Source organism: Xenopus tropicalis, chromosome 6 (genome assembly GCF_000004195.4).
Source record: "Xenopus tropicalis strain Nigerian chromosome 6, UCB_Xtro_10.0, whole genome shotgun sequence".
NCBI lineage: Eukaryota > Metazoa > Chordata > Amphibia > Anura > Pipidae > Xenopus > Xenopus tropicalis.
In genome coordinates, this window is record NC_030682.2 from 131,402,310 (window position 1) to 131,417,628 (window position 15,319).

A 15,319-nucleotide genomic window follows, 5' to 3' on the forward strand; every position below is an offset into this window, starting at 1 on the left:
AGACTTTCCTTCTCCTTTAAGGGTAGACATGGTGCGATTAAGAAACATTGTGTGATTAGTCGCGGTGAGTAATCATGGCGACTTTCCTGCCATAGGTTTGTCGCCACAGCTTTTTAAAAAATCATGGCTACTAATTGCTGCATGTGTCTTCGCCCTAAAGCAATACCCTGTGCTACATCTCTCACCCTAATCTTTCCCATTCCAACACCTTGTGTCTCAACCTCCTCTCCTTATAGACTGAAAGCTCTTTTGAGGGCCATCTTGTATTGGTTATCGGTAGCTTTGTATGTAATTCTTTATGTTCAGTGTATAAACCCACTTATTGTACAGCGCTATGGAATATGTTGGTGCTTTATAAATACTTGTTAATAATAATAACATATTTAAATATTACAACCCCAATAGGATTGTCCACCATATGGATTATGCAGTTTAGCTACGATCAAACACAAGGTACTGGCTTATGTTTACAGAATTAAAGGGAGTAGAAAATGGGATTCCTGTAGGGTTTACTGTAGAATGCTCCTTGTGCAGCCTTCAGCTGGCCATACACAAAACAATAAAAGCCCCAATTTGGCATATTATTGACCCATCTATGGAGCCTGTGGGCCTGTCTGATCAATATATGGCTAGAAATAGGCCAAATATTTATCAAGCAGGTTTGAAAATCCAGTCAAGAAACAGATTGCATTGGTGTGTTGATGTGGTCCTGGCCCGATGGGTCTCTATAGGCCTGCCATACTGTATGATCTGCTTGATGGCACCTTGAATCCAGACCCTGCATGATTCCATAGACTTTAGCACACCAGCCCTGTGTATTAGCAACTACTACTCAGAACTCTTGCTGTCTGGTCCATTAGAGCCTCTCACGTCCCCTTCCCTAGTGAGTCCCGCCTTTGCATTATGTGACCAAAACAACTTAACGTTATCTTTACTCCTTTCGTTTCTTTCCAGGGAGTAATTATTTCCTTGATTTGTTTTTCCAACACCGCGGTTTTCCAGCACTCTTCCAGCTCTTCTGACTCTCCAACTCTCACTGGGGATTTCTGATGTGATAAATCTGCTTGTCCAGGTTTGCTGTAGCTTCCTTCCTAAGTATACAGTGAATAATATACTCCCTATTGTAAAATACTACAAGTCACCAACAAGTTCCATAAACCTATAAAGGCACAATGTCAAAGGCCAAGTGCTTTCATACAGGTCATAGAACTTCAAGATTATTTAAAAATCTCATATTTTACACCAGGGGGGTTACATTATTTATTACACTATTAGTGTGTGTATGGCCAGCTTTAGGGATGGTTTGGTACAATTTAAGGTGGGTTCTTATTATCTGCTTATTACTTAAACCACCAAAGTGTAAAAAGGAGGATTAGTGAATCCAACATGAAGCCCCCAAGTGGCAGCAATGAGATTGATACTACCTCATAAATGAAACAACACCAAACTAATTGTGGAAGCACCCCAATGGGGCTGGAGTTTCCAGAGCCATGCCCAAAAGCTATTACACCATTTGAACTGAACCAATGAGAAAATTCTCTCTCACTGCATTGTGGGGGAAAGAAGAACGTTGCTGTGTGCCCGCAAAGAGAACATGGTCCAATGTTCTTATTAAAGGGGATATAAAAATATCCTCACTTAGTTTGCAGTTAAAAATGTATAAAGTACAGTCCCACCCATGTACCCAGAATGGGCAGTAATGAGCAGTATTGCAGAGGTTTGCTGCATTTCTGGCATTCCTGTAGGGCTCTGCGCCATGAAAGGGCAGAGGGTCACCAAATACACATAAAGCACATGGGGTCTGTTGTATAAGTGCCGAGGAATCTGAAAGCTAAAGTGCTGGAGTTTACCTCAGACCCCCAAGGCAATGCCCTGCCATCGGGGATTATTTTAATCAACACGCCACGCATTTTGATAGTACAGAACATGTGTTAGTGTGTGTGTATATACAGGTGTATATATATATAAATATATATAAAATTGCACCAGTCATGATGTAAAGTGGCCATACACAGGCAGATTTAAGCTGCTGATTGAGTAGCTTATCTGCCCATGTTTGGGGGGCTCTCCGACAGGCCAAACCAATGGATACATGGTGGAACATCGCGCAGATGTTAATAGGGCAGGATTAATTTTCACATCAGGTTGAGGACTGCACCAATGAGCCGATGCTCCAACAGCTCTTATTCTTGTCATTGTATATCGACTGTTTGACCCTAGGACCAACCGATTGGATTAGCACAATATCACCCATCTTAGGTGGGCATATAAGGGGGGAAAGATCCATGGATCTTATAGTATATGGCCACCTTAATACACATAGTGCTTGTACCTAGCAGTGTGCACAGTTGTGCCTATAGCAGCTTTAAACAGAAGTTAAATATTAGGGTTATATAATAAAAGACACTAAGTTTGCCCAGGAGCAGTTACCCATAACAATCAGTCAGCATTTAGTCACCTGTGTAAAAGCAAACAACTTATTGGTTGCTATGGGTTACTACCCCTGGGCAAACTTAGTGCCTTTTATTACATATGGGTTATAGGGCTGTAGGGTGCTGTGACACTCCCTCCTTACGCAGGTTTGCGGGCACTAAAACATCATTAGGTCATTGTACATAGGTTTCTTACAGCCTGTTAGAGTGCAGTAGCTGAGAGAGTGGTATGCTGATCCCATTTGAGCACAGGTTCTACCCTTGTTTGGGCTCATACAGAACCAGGTACCTGACATATAAGATAAGTAAGAGGAGGCATTTGAGATAAATATTTATAGATTTTGCACTCAGCCCTTTTGTAAATCCCTTGGTGTGTTTCATATACACTCTGCGTATTTCTGAGGGTCACGTTGTTTCCTGCTCACAACTAAGTGAATGCACATGGGAAAGGTGGGTGTGCAGAGGGGTGTGTTGAGGGGAGTGCTGTGGGGGAGCAGCCTGAATGGCCTGTCTCACAACCCTCGCCTTCCTCTCTCTGGATACCAGTTCCATAGGAATTAGATATTCCACAGGGAGAAATTAGGTTGGGTTTGATTTACATTCACTCCCTAATGGAACGGCTGCCCTAAGCTGTCCACAAACCTGTTTATATGCTCAGAAAGGCACAAAAACTATGATGAAAAATATTATTATTTGGTTATAGGCATAGCAGAGGGCTGCCAGAAAGGGGGCCAGGACAGACCTTCAATCAGTATTTTGCTTCATATTATCTCCCAGCATCTCCTGATGCCCTGTGTGGGTCCTGACTAAGGAGCGCTATGTGCAGAGTCGTTGAGGCTTTTTGGGACCCTAAACTGAGACCCAGTAACTTTAGTTATACAGTAATTATTCTCTTGTTTTTCCTTCTAATGACAAATACAATGGCAGGGTGACCCCCAAAGCACTCTCTAATTACGGTATTGTGATTACTGACCTATAGATGGGAAGATTATTGTGTGACAATGATCCAGTTTACATGCAAAGTGAGGCAAAGTAGGGCATCAGGGGTGCCAGGTTGTCCTATTCCTTGACCAATACTGTCTACTGAAGAATCCAAGTAGCTGCCATTGGCAGACTGACCCTTGTAAGGAAAGGCTTTTGGTGGGCTGGGTGTAGACATCTGTGCCTGGATTTTCCTTTCATTCTAATCTGTTCCTGGCTGTGTGCCCTCGCCCATCATCTGACCCCCAGCACCACTCGATGACCGAATTGCCCTCTGTTCCTCAGGGTTTGAGTTTGCCTGAAAGTGCAACAAAAAGTCAGAAGCCCTCAAATCCTGCCCTAACTCACCCCTAGGGAAGTTCATGCCGCTTGAGGTCCATTTCGTACAAATGGCTGCATGTAGGCTATAAATCCCTATCATGGCCAAGCTGAAATCCCCAAACCATAATATGACCAAAGAGCACCCACTGTTATTAGATTTTGCTGCCTGTGTTCTATAGGGAACAGATGGTTTTATACAATGTTCTCTCCCCGGCAGCACTTATCTCAGCCCACAGCTTGCCTAGCACAGCACATGGCAGTCTCAGTGAGAGACAGTGAGACAGCGGAAGAAGAAACACAAAGCTCCACCACACACTAACCACTGACGTCAAGTTCTCCCAGCAACAGCGCCCAGCCTCTGCCAAATGGCCAGGCCACTGATTATTTGTGCCATTGGGAAACTGGTATGACATATATATTCGATAAGGGTTACACAAATATAAAGACTGGAATAGGTTTATATAAAAAATATATATGTTTCTTCGACATTTCCTTCTTTCTCTTTGTGTACCAGTGAGTCAGAGTTGAGCCATAACGCACTGTCAGCTTGTGGCTGGAGAAGGATGATTCATTGCAATTGACTGCAGGCCACAAGCACTATAAGTAGCCCGACTGTGGGAAGAAGCAATGTTTGTATGGCAGGAAGATCCCCCAACTCAGTTCTTGTAAGTGAACATTCATAGTGTATATTCATACATTCATACGTTGTGATGATTGTTCCACTGGTCTCAATGCAAGGCCTTTCCCCAGTTTATTCACTAACTTTCATTATTATACATTCAGAGACCAATAAACTGATCAAGCAGGTTCTGCAGGTCCTTATTTTTATATAAAGTCTTGTTGGGCCCCCCAATATATGCTGGACTCTTACTGGTAACCCCTGTTTGAAAAGCCTAAATAATTGATCCCTAACCAGTGGCAACATGTTGCTCACTGCCCCCTTTTGTGGCACTTCCAGTAGCCTCAAACCTAGGGGGAAAATTAAATTTCTTCACCTGTTTAAGCTTTGCAATTGCCACAGACACAAGAGCAGCCCCAGCCCATGCCTGCTCACTGCCCATTGCCTCTTATACTGGGGCAGCCCCCGGCCCATGCCTGCTCACTGCCCAATGCCTCTTATACTGGGGCAGCCCCCGGCCCATGCCTGCTCACTGGGCAATGCCTCTTATACTGGGGCAGCCACCGGCCCATGCCTGCACACCGCCCAATGCCTCTTATACTGGGGCAGCCCCCGGCCCATGCCTGCACACCGCCCAATGCCTCTTATACTGGGGCAGCCCCCGGCCCATGCCTGCTCACTGCCCAATGCCTCTTATACTGGGGCAGCCCCCGGCCCATGCCTGCACACCACTCAATGCCTCTTATACTGGGGCAGCCCCCAGCCCATGCCTGCTCACTGCCCAATGCCTCATATACTGGGGCAGCCCCCAGCCCATTCCTGCTCACTGCCCAATGCCTCTTATACTGGGGCAGCCCCCGGCCCATGCCTTCATACCGCCCAATGCCTCTTATACTGGGGCAGCCCCCGGCCCATGCCTGCTCACTGCCCAATGCCTCATATACTGGGGCAGCCCCCGGCCCATGCCTGCATACCACCCAATGCCTCTTATACTGGGGCAGCCCCCAGCCCATGCCTGCTCACTGCCCAATGCCTCATATACTGGGGCAGCCCCCGGCCCATGCCTGCATACCTCCCAATGCCTCTTATACCGGGGCAGCCCCCAGTCCATGCCTGCACACCGCCCAATGCCTCTTATACTGGGGCAGCCCCCGGCCCATGCCTGCACACCGCCCAATGCCTCTTATACTGGGGCAGCCCCCAGCCCATGCCTGCACACTGCCCAATGCCTCTTATACTGGGGCAGCCCCCGGCCCATGCTTGCACACCGCCCAATGCCTCTTATACTGGGGCAGCCCCCGCCCCATGCCTGCACACTGCCCAATGCCTCTTATACTGGGGCAGCCCCCGGCCCATGCCTGCACACCGCCCAATGCCTCTTATACTGGGGCAGCCCCCGGCCCATGCCTGCATACCTCCCAATGCCTCTTATACTGGGGCAGCCCCCAGTCCATGCCTGCACACTGCCCAATGCCTCTTATACTGGGGCAGCCCCCGGCCCATGCCTGCATACCGCCCAATGCCTCTTATACTGGGGCAGCCCCCGGCCCATGCCTGCACACCGCCCAATGCCTCTTATACTGGGGCAGCCCCCAGCCCATGCCTGCACACTGCCCAATGCCTCTTATACTGGGGCAGCCCCCGGCCCATGCCTGCACACCGCCCAATGCCTCTTATACTGGGGCAGCCCCCGCCCCATGCCTGCACACTGCCCAATGCCTCTTATACTGGGGCAGCCCCCAGCCTATGCCTGCACACCGCCCAATGCCTCTTATACTGGGGCAGCCCCCGGCCCATGCCTGCACACCGCCCAATGCCTCTTATACTGGGGCAGCCCCCAGCCCATGCCTGCTCACTGCCCAATGCCTCTTATACTGGGGCAGCCCCCGGCCCATGCCTGCTCACTGCCCAATGCCTCTTATACTGGGGCAGCCCCCGGCCCATGCCTGCACACCGCCCAATGCCTCTTATACTGGGGCAGCCCCCGGCCCATGCCTGCACACTGCCCAATGCCTCTTATACTGGGGCAGCCCCCGGCCCATGCCTGCACACCACTCAATGCCTCTTATACTGGGGCAGCCCCCAGCCCATGCCTGCTCACTGCCCAATGCCTCATATACTGGGGCAGCCCCCAGCCCATGCCTGCTCACTGCCCAATGCCTCTTATACTGGGCAGCCCCCAGCCCATGCCTGCTCACTGCCCAATGCCTCTTATACTGGGGCAGCCCCCGGCCCATGCCTGCATACCGCCCAATGCCTCTTATACTGGGGCAGCCCCCGGCCCATGCCTGCTCACTGCCCAATGCCTCATATACTGGGGCAGCCCCCAGCCCATGCCTGCTCACTGCCCAATGCCTCTTATACTGGGGCAGCCCCCGGCCCATGCCTGCTCACTGCCCAATGCCTCTTATACTGGGGCAGCCCCCGGCCCATGCCTGCACACCACTCAATGCCTCTTATACTGGGGCAGCCCCCAGCCCATGCCTGCTCACTGCCCAATGCCTCATATACTGGGGCAGCCCCCAGCCCATGCCTGCTCACTGCCCAATGCCTCTTATACTGGGGCAGCCCCCAGCCCATGCCTGCTCACTGCCCAATGCCTCTTATACTGGGGCAGCCCCCGGCCCATGCCTGCATACCGCCCAATGCCTCTTATACTGGGGCAGCCCCCGGCCCATGCCTGCTCACTGCCCAATGCCTCATATACTGGGGCAGCCCCCAGCCCATGCCTGCTCACTGCCCAATGCCTCATATACTGGGGCAGCCCCCAGCCCATGCCTGCTCACTGCCCAATGCCTCATATACTGGGGCAGCCCCCAGCCCATGCCTGCATACCGCCCAATGCCTCTTATACTGGGGCAGCCCCCGGCCCATGCCTGCTCACTGCCCAATGCCTCATATACTGGGGCAGCCCCCGGCCCATGCCTGCATACCACCCAATGCCTCTTATACTGGGGCAGCCCCCAGCCCATGCCTGCTCACTGCCCAATGCCTCATATACTGGGGCAGCCCCCGGCCCATGCCTGCATACCTCCCAATGCCTCTTATACCGGGGCAGCCCCCAGTCCATGCCTGCACACCGCCCAATGCCTCTTATACTGGGGCAGCCCCCGGCCCATGCCTGCACACCGCCCAATGCCTCTTATACTGGGGCAGCCCCCAGCCCATGCCTGCACACTGCCCAATGCCTCTTATACTGGGGCAGCCCCCGGCCCATGCCTGCACACCGCCCAATGCCTCTTATACTGGGGCAGCCCCCAGCCCATGCCTGCACACTGCCCAATGCCTCTTATACTGGGGCAGCCCCCGGCCCATGCCTGCACACCGCCCAATGCCTCTTATACTGGGGCAGCCCCCGGCCCATGCCTGCATACCTCCCAATGCCTCCTATACCGGGGCAGCCCCCAGTCCATGCCTGCACACTGCCCAATGCCTCTTATACTGGGGCAGCCCCCGGCCCATGCCTGCATACCGCCCAATGCCTCTTATACTGGGGCAGCCCCCGGCCCATGCCTGCACACCGCCCAATGCCTCTTATACTGGGGCAGCCCCCAGCCCATGCCTGCACACTGCCCAATGCCTCTTATACTGGGGCAGCCCCCGGCCCATGCCTGCACACCGCCCAATGCCTCTTATACTGGGGCAGCCCCCGCCCCATGCCTGCACACTGCCCAATGCCTCTTATACTGGGGCAGCCCCCAGCCCATGCCTGCACACCGCCCAATGCCTCTTATACTGGGGCAGCCCCCGGCCCATGCCTGCACACCGCCCAATGCCTCTTATACTGGGGCAGCCCCCAGCCCATGCCTGCTCACTGCCCAATGCCTCTTATACTGGGGCAGCCCCCGGCCCATGCCTGCTCACTGCCCAATGCCTCTTATACTGGGGCAGCCCCGGGCCCATGCCTGCTCACTGCCCAATGCCTCTTATACTGGGGCAGCCCCCGGCCCATGCCTGCTCACTGCCCAATGCCTCTTATACTGAGGCAGCCCCCGGCCCATGCCTGCTCACTGCCCAATGCCTCTTATACTGGGGCAGCCCCCGGCCAATGCCTGCACACTGCCCAATGCCTCTTATACTGAGGCAGCCCCCGGCCCATGCCTGCACACCACCCAATGCCTCTTATACTGGGGCAGCCCCCGGCCCATGCCTGCACACCACCCAATGCCTCTTATACTGGGGCAGCCCCCAGCCCATGCCTGCACACTGCCCAATGCCTCTTATACTGGGGCAGCCCCCGGCCCATGCCTGCACACTGCCCAATGCCTCTTATACTGGGGCAGCCCCCGGCCCATGCCTGCACACCACTCAATGCCTCTTATACTGGGGCAGCCCCCAGCCCATGCCTGCTCACTGCCCAATGCCTCATATACTGGGGCAGCCCCCAGCCCATGCCTGCTCACTGCCCAATGCCTCTTATACTGGGGCAGCCCCCGGCCCATGCCTGCATACCGCCCAATGCCTCTTATACTGGGGCAGCCCCCAGCCCATGCCTGCTCACCGCCCAATGCCTCTTATACTGGGGCAGCCCCCGGCCCATGCCTGCTCACTGCCCAATGCCTCATATACTGGGGCAGCCCCCGGCCCATGCCTGCATACCACCCAATGCCTCTTATACTGGGGCAGCCCCCAGCCCATGCCTGCTCACTGCCCAATGCCTCATATACTGGGGCAGCCCCCGGCCCATGCCTGCATACCTCCCAATGCCTCTTATACCGGGGCAGCCCCCAGTCCATGCCTGCACACCGCCCAATGCCTCTTATACTGGGGCAGCCCCCGGCCCATGCCTGCACACCGCCCAATGCCTCTTATACTGGGGCAGCCCCCGGCCCATGCCTGCACACTGCCCAATGCCTCTTATACTGGGGCAGCCCCCAGCCCATGCCTGCACACTGCCCAATGCCTCTTATACTGGGGCAGCCCCCAGCCCATGCCTGCACACTGCCCAATGCCTCTTATACTGGGGCAGCCCATGCCTGCTCACTGGGCAATGCCTCTTACACTGGGGCAGCCCCCGGCCCATGCCTGCACACTGGGCAATGCCTCTTATACTGGGGCAGCCCCCAGCCCATGCCTGCTCACTGCCCAATGCCTCTTATACTGGGGCAGCCCCCGGCCCATGCCTGCTCACTGCCCAATGCCTCTTATACTGGGGCAGCCCCCAGCCCATGCCTGCACACCGCCCAATGCCTCTTATACTGGGGCAGCCCCCAGCCCATGCCTGCACACCGCCCAATGCCTCTTATACTGGGGCAGCCCCCAGCCCATGCCTGCACACCGCCCAATGCCTCTTATACTGGGGCAGCCCCCAGCCCATGCCTGCACACCGCCCAATGCCTCTTATACTGGGGCAGCCCCCGGCCCATGCCTGCACACCGCCCAATGCCTCTTATACTGGGGCAGCCCCCAGCCCATGCCTGCACACTGCCCAATGCCTCTTATACTGGGGCAGCCCCCGGCCCATGCCTGCACACCGCCCAATGCCTCTTATACTGGAGCAGCCCCCAGCCCATGCCTGCACACTGCCCAATGCCTCTTATACTGGAGCAGCCCCCGGCCCATGCCTGCACACCGCCCAATGCCTCTTATACTGGAGCAGCCCCCGGCCCATGCCTGCTCACTGCCCAATGCCTCTTATACTGGGGCAGCCCCCGGCCCATGCCTGCACACTGCCCAATGCCTCTTATACTGGGGCCACCCCTCGGCCCATGCCTGCTCACTGCCCAATGCCTCTTATACTGGAGCAGCCCCCGGCCCATGCCTGCTCACTGCCCAATGCCTCTTATACTGGGGCAGCCCCCGGCCCATGCCTGCACACTGCCCAATGCCTCTTATACTGGGGCCACCCCTCGGCCCATGCCTGCTCACTGCCCAATGCCTCTTATACTGGAGCAGCCCCCGGCCCATGCCTGCTCACTGCCCAATGCCTCTTATACTGGAGCAGCCCCCGGCCCATGCCTGCACACTGCCCAATGCCTCTTATACTGGGGCAGCCCCCGGCCCATGCCTGCTCACTGCCCAATGCCTCTTATACTGGAGCAGCCCCCGGCCCATGCCTGCTCACTGCCCAATGCCTCTTATACTGGGGCAGCCCCCGGCCCATGCCTGCACACTGCCCAATGCCTCTTATACTGGGGCCACCCCTCGGCCCATGCCTGCTCACTGCCCAATGCCTCTTATACTGGAGCAGCCCCCGGCCCATGCCTGCTCACTGCCCAATGCCTCTTATACTGGGGCAGCCCCCGGCCCATGCCTGCACACTGCCCAATGCCTCTTATACTGGGGCCACCCCTCGGCCCATGCCTGCTCACTGCCCAATGCCTCTTATACTGGAGCAGCCCCCGGCCCATGCCTGCTCACTGCCCAATGCCTCTTATACTGGAGCAGCCCCCGGCCCATGCCTGCACACTGCCCAATGCCTCTTATACTGGGGCAGCCCCCGGCCCATGCCTGCTCACTGCCCAATGCCTCTTATACTGGAGCAGCCCCCGGCCCATGCCTGCTCACTGCCCAATGCCTCTTATACTGGAGCAGCCCATGCCTGCACACTGCCCAATGCCTCTTATACTGGGGCAGCCCCCGGCCCATGCCTGCTCACTGCCCAATGCCTCTTATACTGGAGCAGCCCCCGGCCCATGCCTGCACACTGCCCAATGCCTCTTATACTGGGGCAGCCCCCGGCCCATGCCTGCTCACTGGGCAATGCCTCTTACACTGGGGCAGCCCCCGGCCCATGCCTGCTCACTGCCCAATGCCTCTTATACTGGAGCAGCCCATGCCTGCTCACTGGGCAATGCCTCTTACACTGGGGCAGCCCCCGGCCCATGCCTGCACACTGCCCAATGCCTCTTATACTGGGGCCGCCCCCAGCCCATGCCTGCTCACTGGGCAATGCCTCTTACACTGGGGCAGCCCCCAGCCCATGCCTGCACACTGCCCAATGCCTCTTAAACTGGGGCAGCCCATGCCTGCTCACTGGGCAATGCCTCTTACACTGGGGCAGCCCCCGGCCCATGCCTGCACACTGGGCAATGCCTCTTATACTGGGGCAGCCCCCAGCCCATGCCTGCTCACTGCCCAATGCCTCTTATACTGGGGCAGCCCCCGGCCCATGCCTGCTCACTGCCCAATGCCTCTTATACTGGGGCAGCCCCCGGCCCATGCCTGCACACCGCCCAATGCCTCTTATACTGGGGCAGCCCCCAGCCCATGCCTGCACACTGCCCAATGCCTCTTATACTGGGGCAGCCCCCGGCCCATGCCTGCACACTGCCCAATGCCTCTTATACTGGGGCAGCCCCCGGCCCATGCCTGCACACCGCCCAATGCCTCTTATACTGGAGCAGCCCCCGGCCCATGCCTGCTCACTGCCCAATGCCTCTTATACTGGAGCAGCCCCCGGCCCATGCCTGCACACTGCCCAATGCCTCTTATACTGGGGCAGCCCCCGGCCCATGCCTGCACACTGCCCAATGCCTCTTATACTGGGGCCACCCCTCGGCCCATGCCTGCTCACTGCCCAATGCCTCTTATACTGGAGCAGCCCCCGGCCCATGCCTGCTCACTGCCCAATGCCTCTTATACTGGAGCAGCCCCCGGCCCATGCCTGCACACTGCCCAATGCCTCTTATACTGGGGCAGCCCCCGGCCCATGCCTGCTCACTGCCCAATGCCTCTTATACTGGAGCAGCCCCCGGCCCATGCCTGCTCACTGCCCAATGCCTCTTATACTGGAGCAGCCCATGCCTGCACACTGCCCAATGCCTCTTATACTGGGGCAGCCCCCGGCCCATGCCTGCTCACTGCCCAATGCCTCTTATACTGGAGCAGCCCCCGGCCCATGCCTGCACACTGCCCAATGCCTCTTATACTGGGGCAGCCCCCGGCCCATGCCTGCTCACTGCCCAATGCCTCTTATACTGGAGCAGCCCCCGGCCCATGCCTGCACACTGCCCAATGCCTCTTATACTGGGGCCGCCCCCAGCCCATGCCTGCTCACTGGGCAATGCCTCTTACACTGGGGCAGCCCCCGGCCCATGCCTGCTCACTGGGCAATGCCTCTTACACTGGGGCAGCCCCTGGCCCATGCCTGCACACTGCCCAATGCCTCTTATACTGGGGCAGCCCCCGGCCCATGCCTGCACACTGCCCAATGCCTCTTATACTGGAGCAGCCCCCGGCCCATGCCTGCTCACTGCAAAATGCCTCTTATACTGAAGCAGCCCCCGGCCCATGCCTGCACACTGCCCAATGCCTCTTATACTGGGGCAGCCCCCGGCCCATGCCTGCTCACTGGGCAATGCCTCTTATACTGAAGCAGCCCCCGGCCCATGCCTGCACACTGCCCAATGCCTCTTATACTGGGGCAGCCCCCGGCCCATGCCTGCTCACTGGGCAATGCCTCTTACACTGGGGCAGCCCCCGGCCCATGCCTGTACATCGCCCAATGCCTCTTATACTGGGGCAGCCCCCGCCCCATGCCTGCACACTGCCCAATGCCTCTTATACTGGGGCAGCCCCCGGCCCATGCCTGCTCACTGGGCAATGCCTCTTATACGGGGCAGCCCCCAGCCCATGCCTGCACACTGCCCAATGCCTCTTATACTGGGGCAGCCCCCGGCCCATGCCTGCTCACTGGGCAATGCCTCTTATACGGGGCAGCCCCCAGCCCATGCCTGCACACTGCCCAATGCCTCTTATACTGGGGCAGCCCCCGGCCCATGCCTGCTCACTGGGCAATGCCTCTTACACTGGGGCAGCCCCCGGCCCATGCCTGTACATCGCCCAATGCCTCTAATACTGGGGCAGCCCCCGGCCCATGCCTGCACACTGGGCAATGCCTCTTATACTGGGGCAGCCCCCGGCCCATGCCTGCACACTGCCCAATGCCTCTTATACTGGGGCAGCCCCCGGCCCATGCCTGCTCACTGGGCAATGCCTCTTACACTGGGGCAGCCCCCGGCCCATGCCTGCACACTGCCCAATGCCTCTTATACTGGGGCAGCCCCCAGCCCATGCCTGCACACTGCCCAATGCCTCTTATACCGGGGCAGCCCCCGCCCCATGCCTGCACACTGCCCAATGCCTCTTATACTGGGGCAGCCCCTGGCCCATGCCTGCTCACTGGGCAATGCCTCTTACACTGGGGCAGCCCCCGGCCCATGCCTGTACACCGCCCAATGCCTCTTATACTGGGGCAGCCCCCAGCCCATGCCTGCTCACTGCCCAATGCCTCTTATACTGGGGCAGCCCCCGGCCCATGCCTGCTCACTGCCCAATGCCTCTTATACTGGGGCAGCCCCCGGCCCATGCCTGCACACTGCCCAATGCCTCTTATACCGGGGCAGCCCCCGCCCCATGCCTGCACACTGCCCAATGCCTCTTATACCGGGGCAGCCCCCGCCCCATGCCTGCACACTGCCCAATGCCTCTTATACCGGGGCAGCCCCCGCCCCATGCCTGCACACTGCCCAATGCCTCTTATACCGGGGCAGCCCCCGCCCCATGCCTGCACACTGCCCAATGCCTCTTATACCGGGGCAGCCCCCGCCCCATGCCTGCACACTGCCCAATGCCTCTTATACCGGGGCAGCCCCCGCCCCATGCCTGCACACTGCCCAATGCCTCTCATAAAGCCAAATGATCTCACTGCAGCTCGCTCCTTGTTTTCCATGCCTACGGACATAGGGCTGCCTTGTTTCACTCACTTTTTTTTCTGCCTACTATTTCTAGGAATTCGAGAGGAATTTTGAGGAAACATGGAACAAGATGCTCTTCCCATCATAACAACCCCCATTATATTCTGTGGTTTTAGTTGTAGAGAAAAACAGTTTTGTGCCTTTTCTAAATATACTCAAGCTCTTTGCTGCAGAATATTGGTGGCTCCGCAATATGTGAGTAAACATCCTTACAATAATATGGATACATTTGTATTAAAAACACAATACAATTAGGCTTATGGCACAGAATGTGATTTGATTGCCAGCATTTGTCTTGGACATCAGTGGGCAGTGGGTTGGGGCAACCTGCATTGGGAATTATTGCTTGAAAACCAACCAGTTTGTGGTTTCAGCCAATAGTTTTACTATTTACTAACTATATTTTACTAAGGAAGTTTCTGGATGAAATCCTGCCTGATACGGCCCACCCAGAGCCACCCAACAACACACCACCCGTGCCCAACGCTCTTGGGCCAGGGCAAAGGGGGCATCATAAGTGCAATAGAATAACCGAACCTATACTTTTAGAAAAAAATCAGCTATTAAAGTCACCAGGGATAGCGTTTTACTACCCATGATTAAGTGTTGCCTTGGGCAAGGATTTCACCATGCCTCGAGGCAGGAATGGCACCATTTTTCATATTGCACAAGGCACAGACTGGGGACCAACCTCTGCACCGGCTCCCTCCCCATGCCGCCAATTGTTCCTGCAAGCCGCTCAGTGCCCAATATCATCTGGCAAGTTCCTCAGGGGTGGGGTTTATTCAAGTCTCAGTAAAGTTACTTGACTGTCAGGGATGGCGTTAGAAATCTCTACATATACATGTATAACTTGCAATCCTCCTACTGTAGTCAACATTTTATTTCCACTAAAAGTGGCTTTTCTGCATTCACTCTGGACATTAATAACCCAAAGCAGCACCTAAAGAAGGTGGAATTCCTGCCGAATAAATATACCCCTGGGGGTTAATAAAAGAAGTGTTTACACTGTATTTGTCCATTGGCACAGAGTAGCAGCAAGGATATATTGAGTATTACAGAAAGAATGCTCAGACCACTACTTCTGCACTCCCTCCCCTTGGCTGGCAAATATGTGACCCTCTCCACCCATCAGAGCCCCAAATAGCTGGCAGTCTGGTCTGCGTGCATTCAAAGAGAGGCTGTGGAAAGAACCTGCCACCTCCCACCCCACCGCCCCCAGTGCTTTCATGTTATACAATCAGCTTTACAGGAAAATAAGAACCTGC

At 56.1% G+C, this 15,319-nt stretch overlaps 1 long non-coding RNA gene across 1 annotated transcript; it reads left to right on the top strand.

Annotated features, from left to right (window-relative positions):
- Nucleotides 1-889: 889 nt before the first annotated feature.
- LOC105947614 lies at nt 890-15,031 on the top strand. The gene is made up of 3 exons (XR_004223209.1): nt 890-1,072; nt 4,249-4,399; nt 14,086-15,031. It is a non-coding gene; the product is annotated as an uncharacterized LOC105947614 (long non-coding RNA).
- The last annotated feature ends 288 nt before the right edge of the window (nt 15,032-15,319 follow it).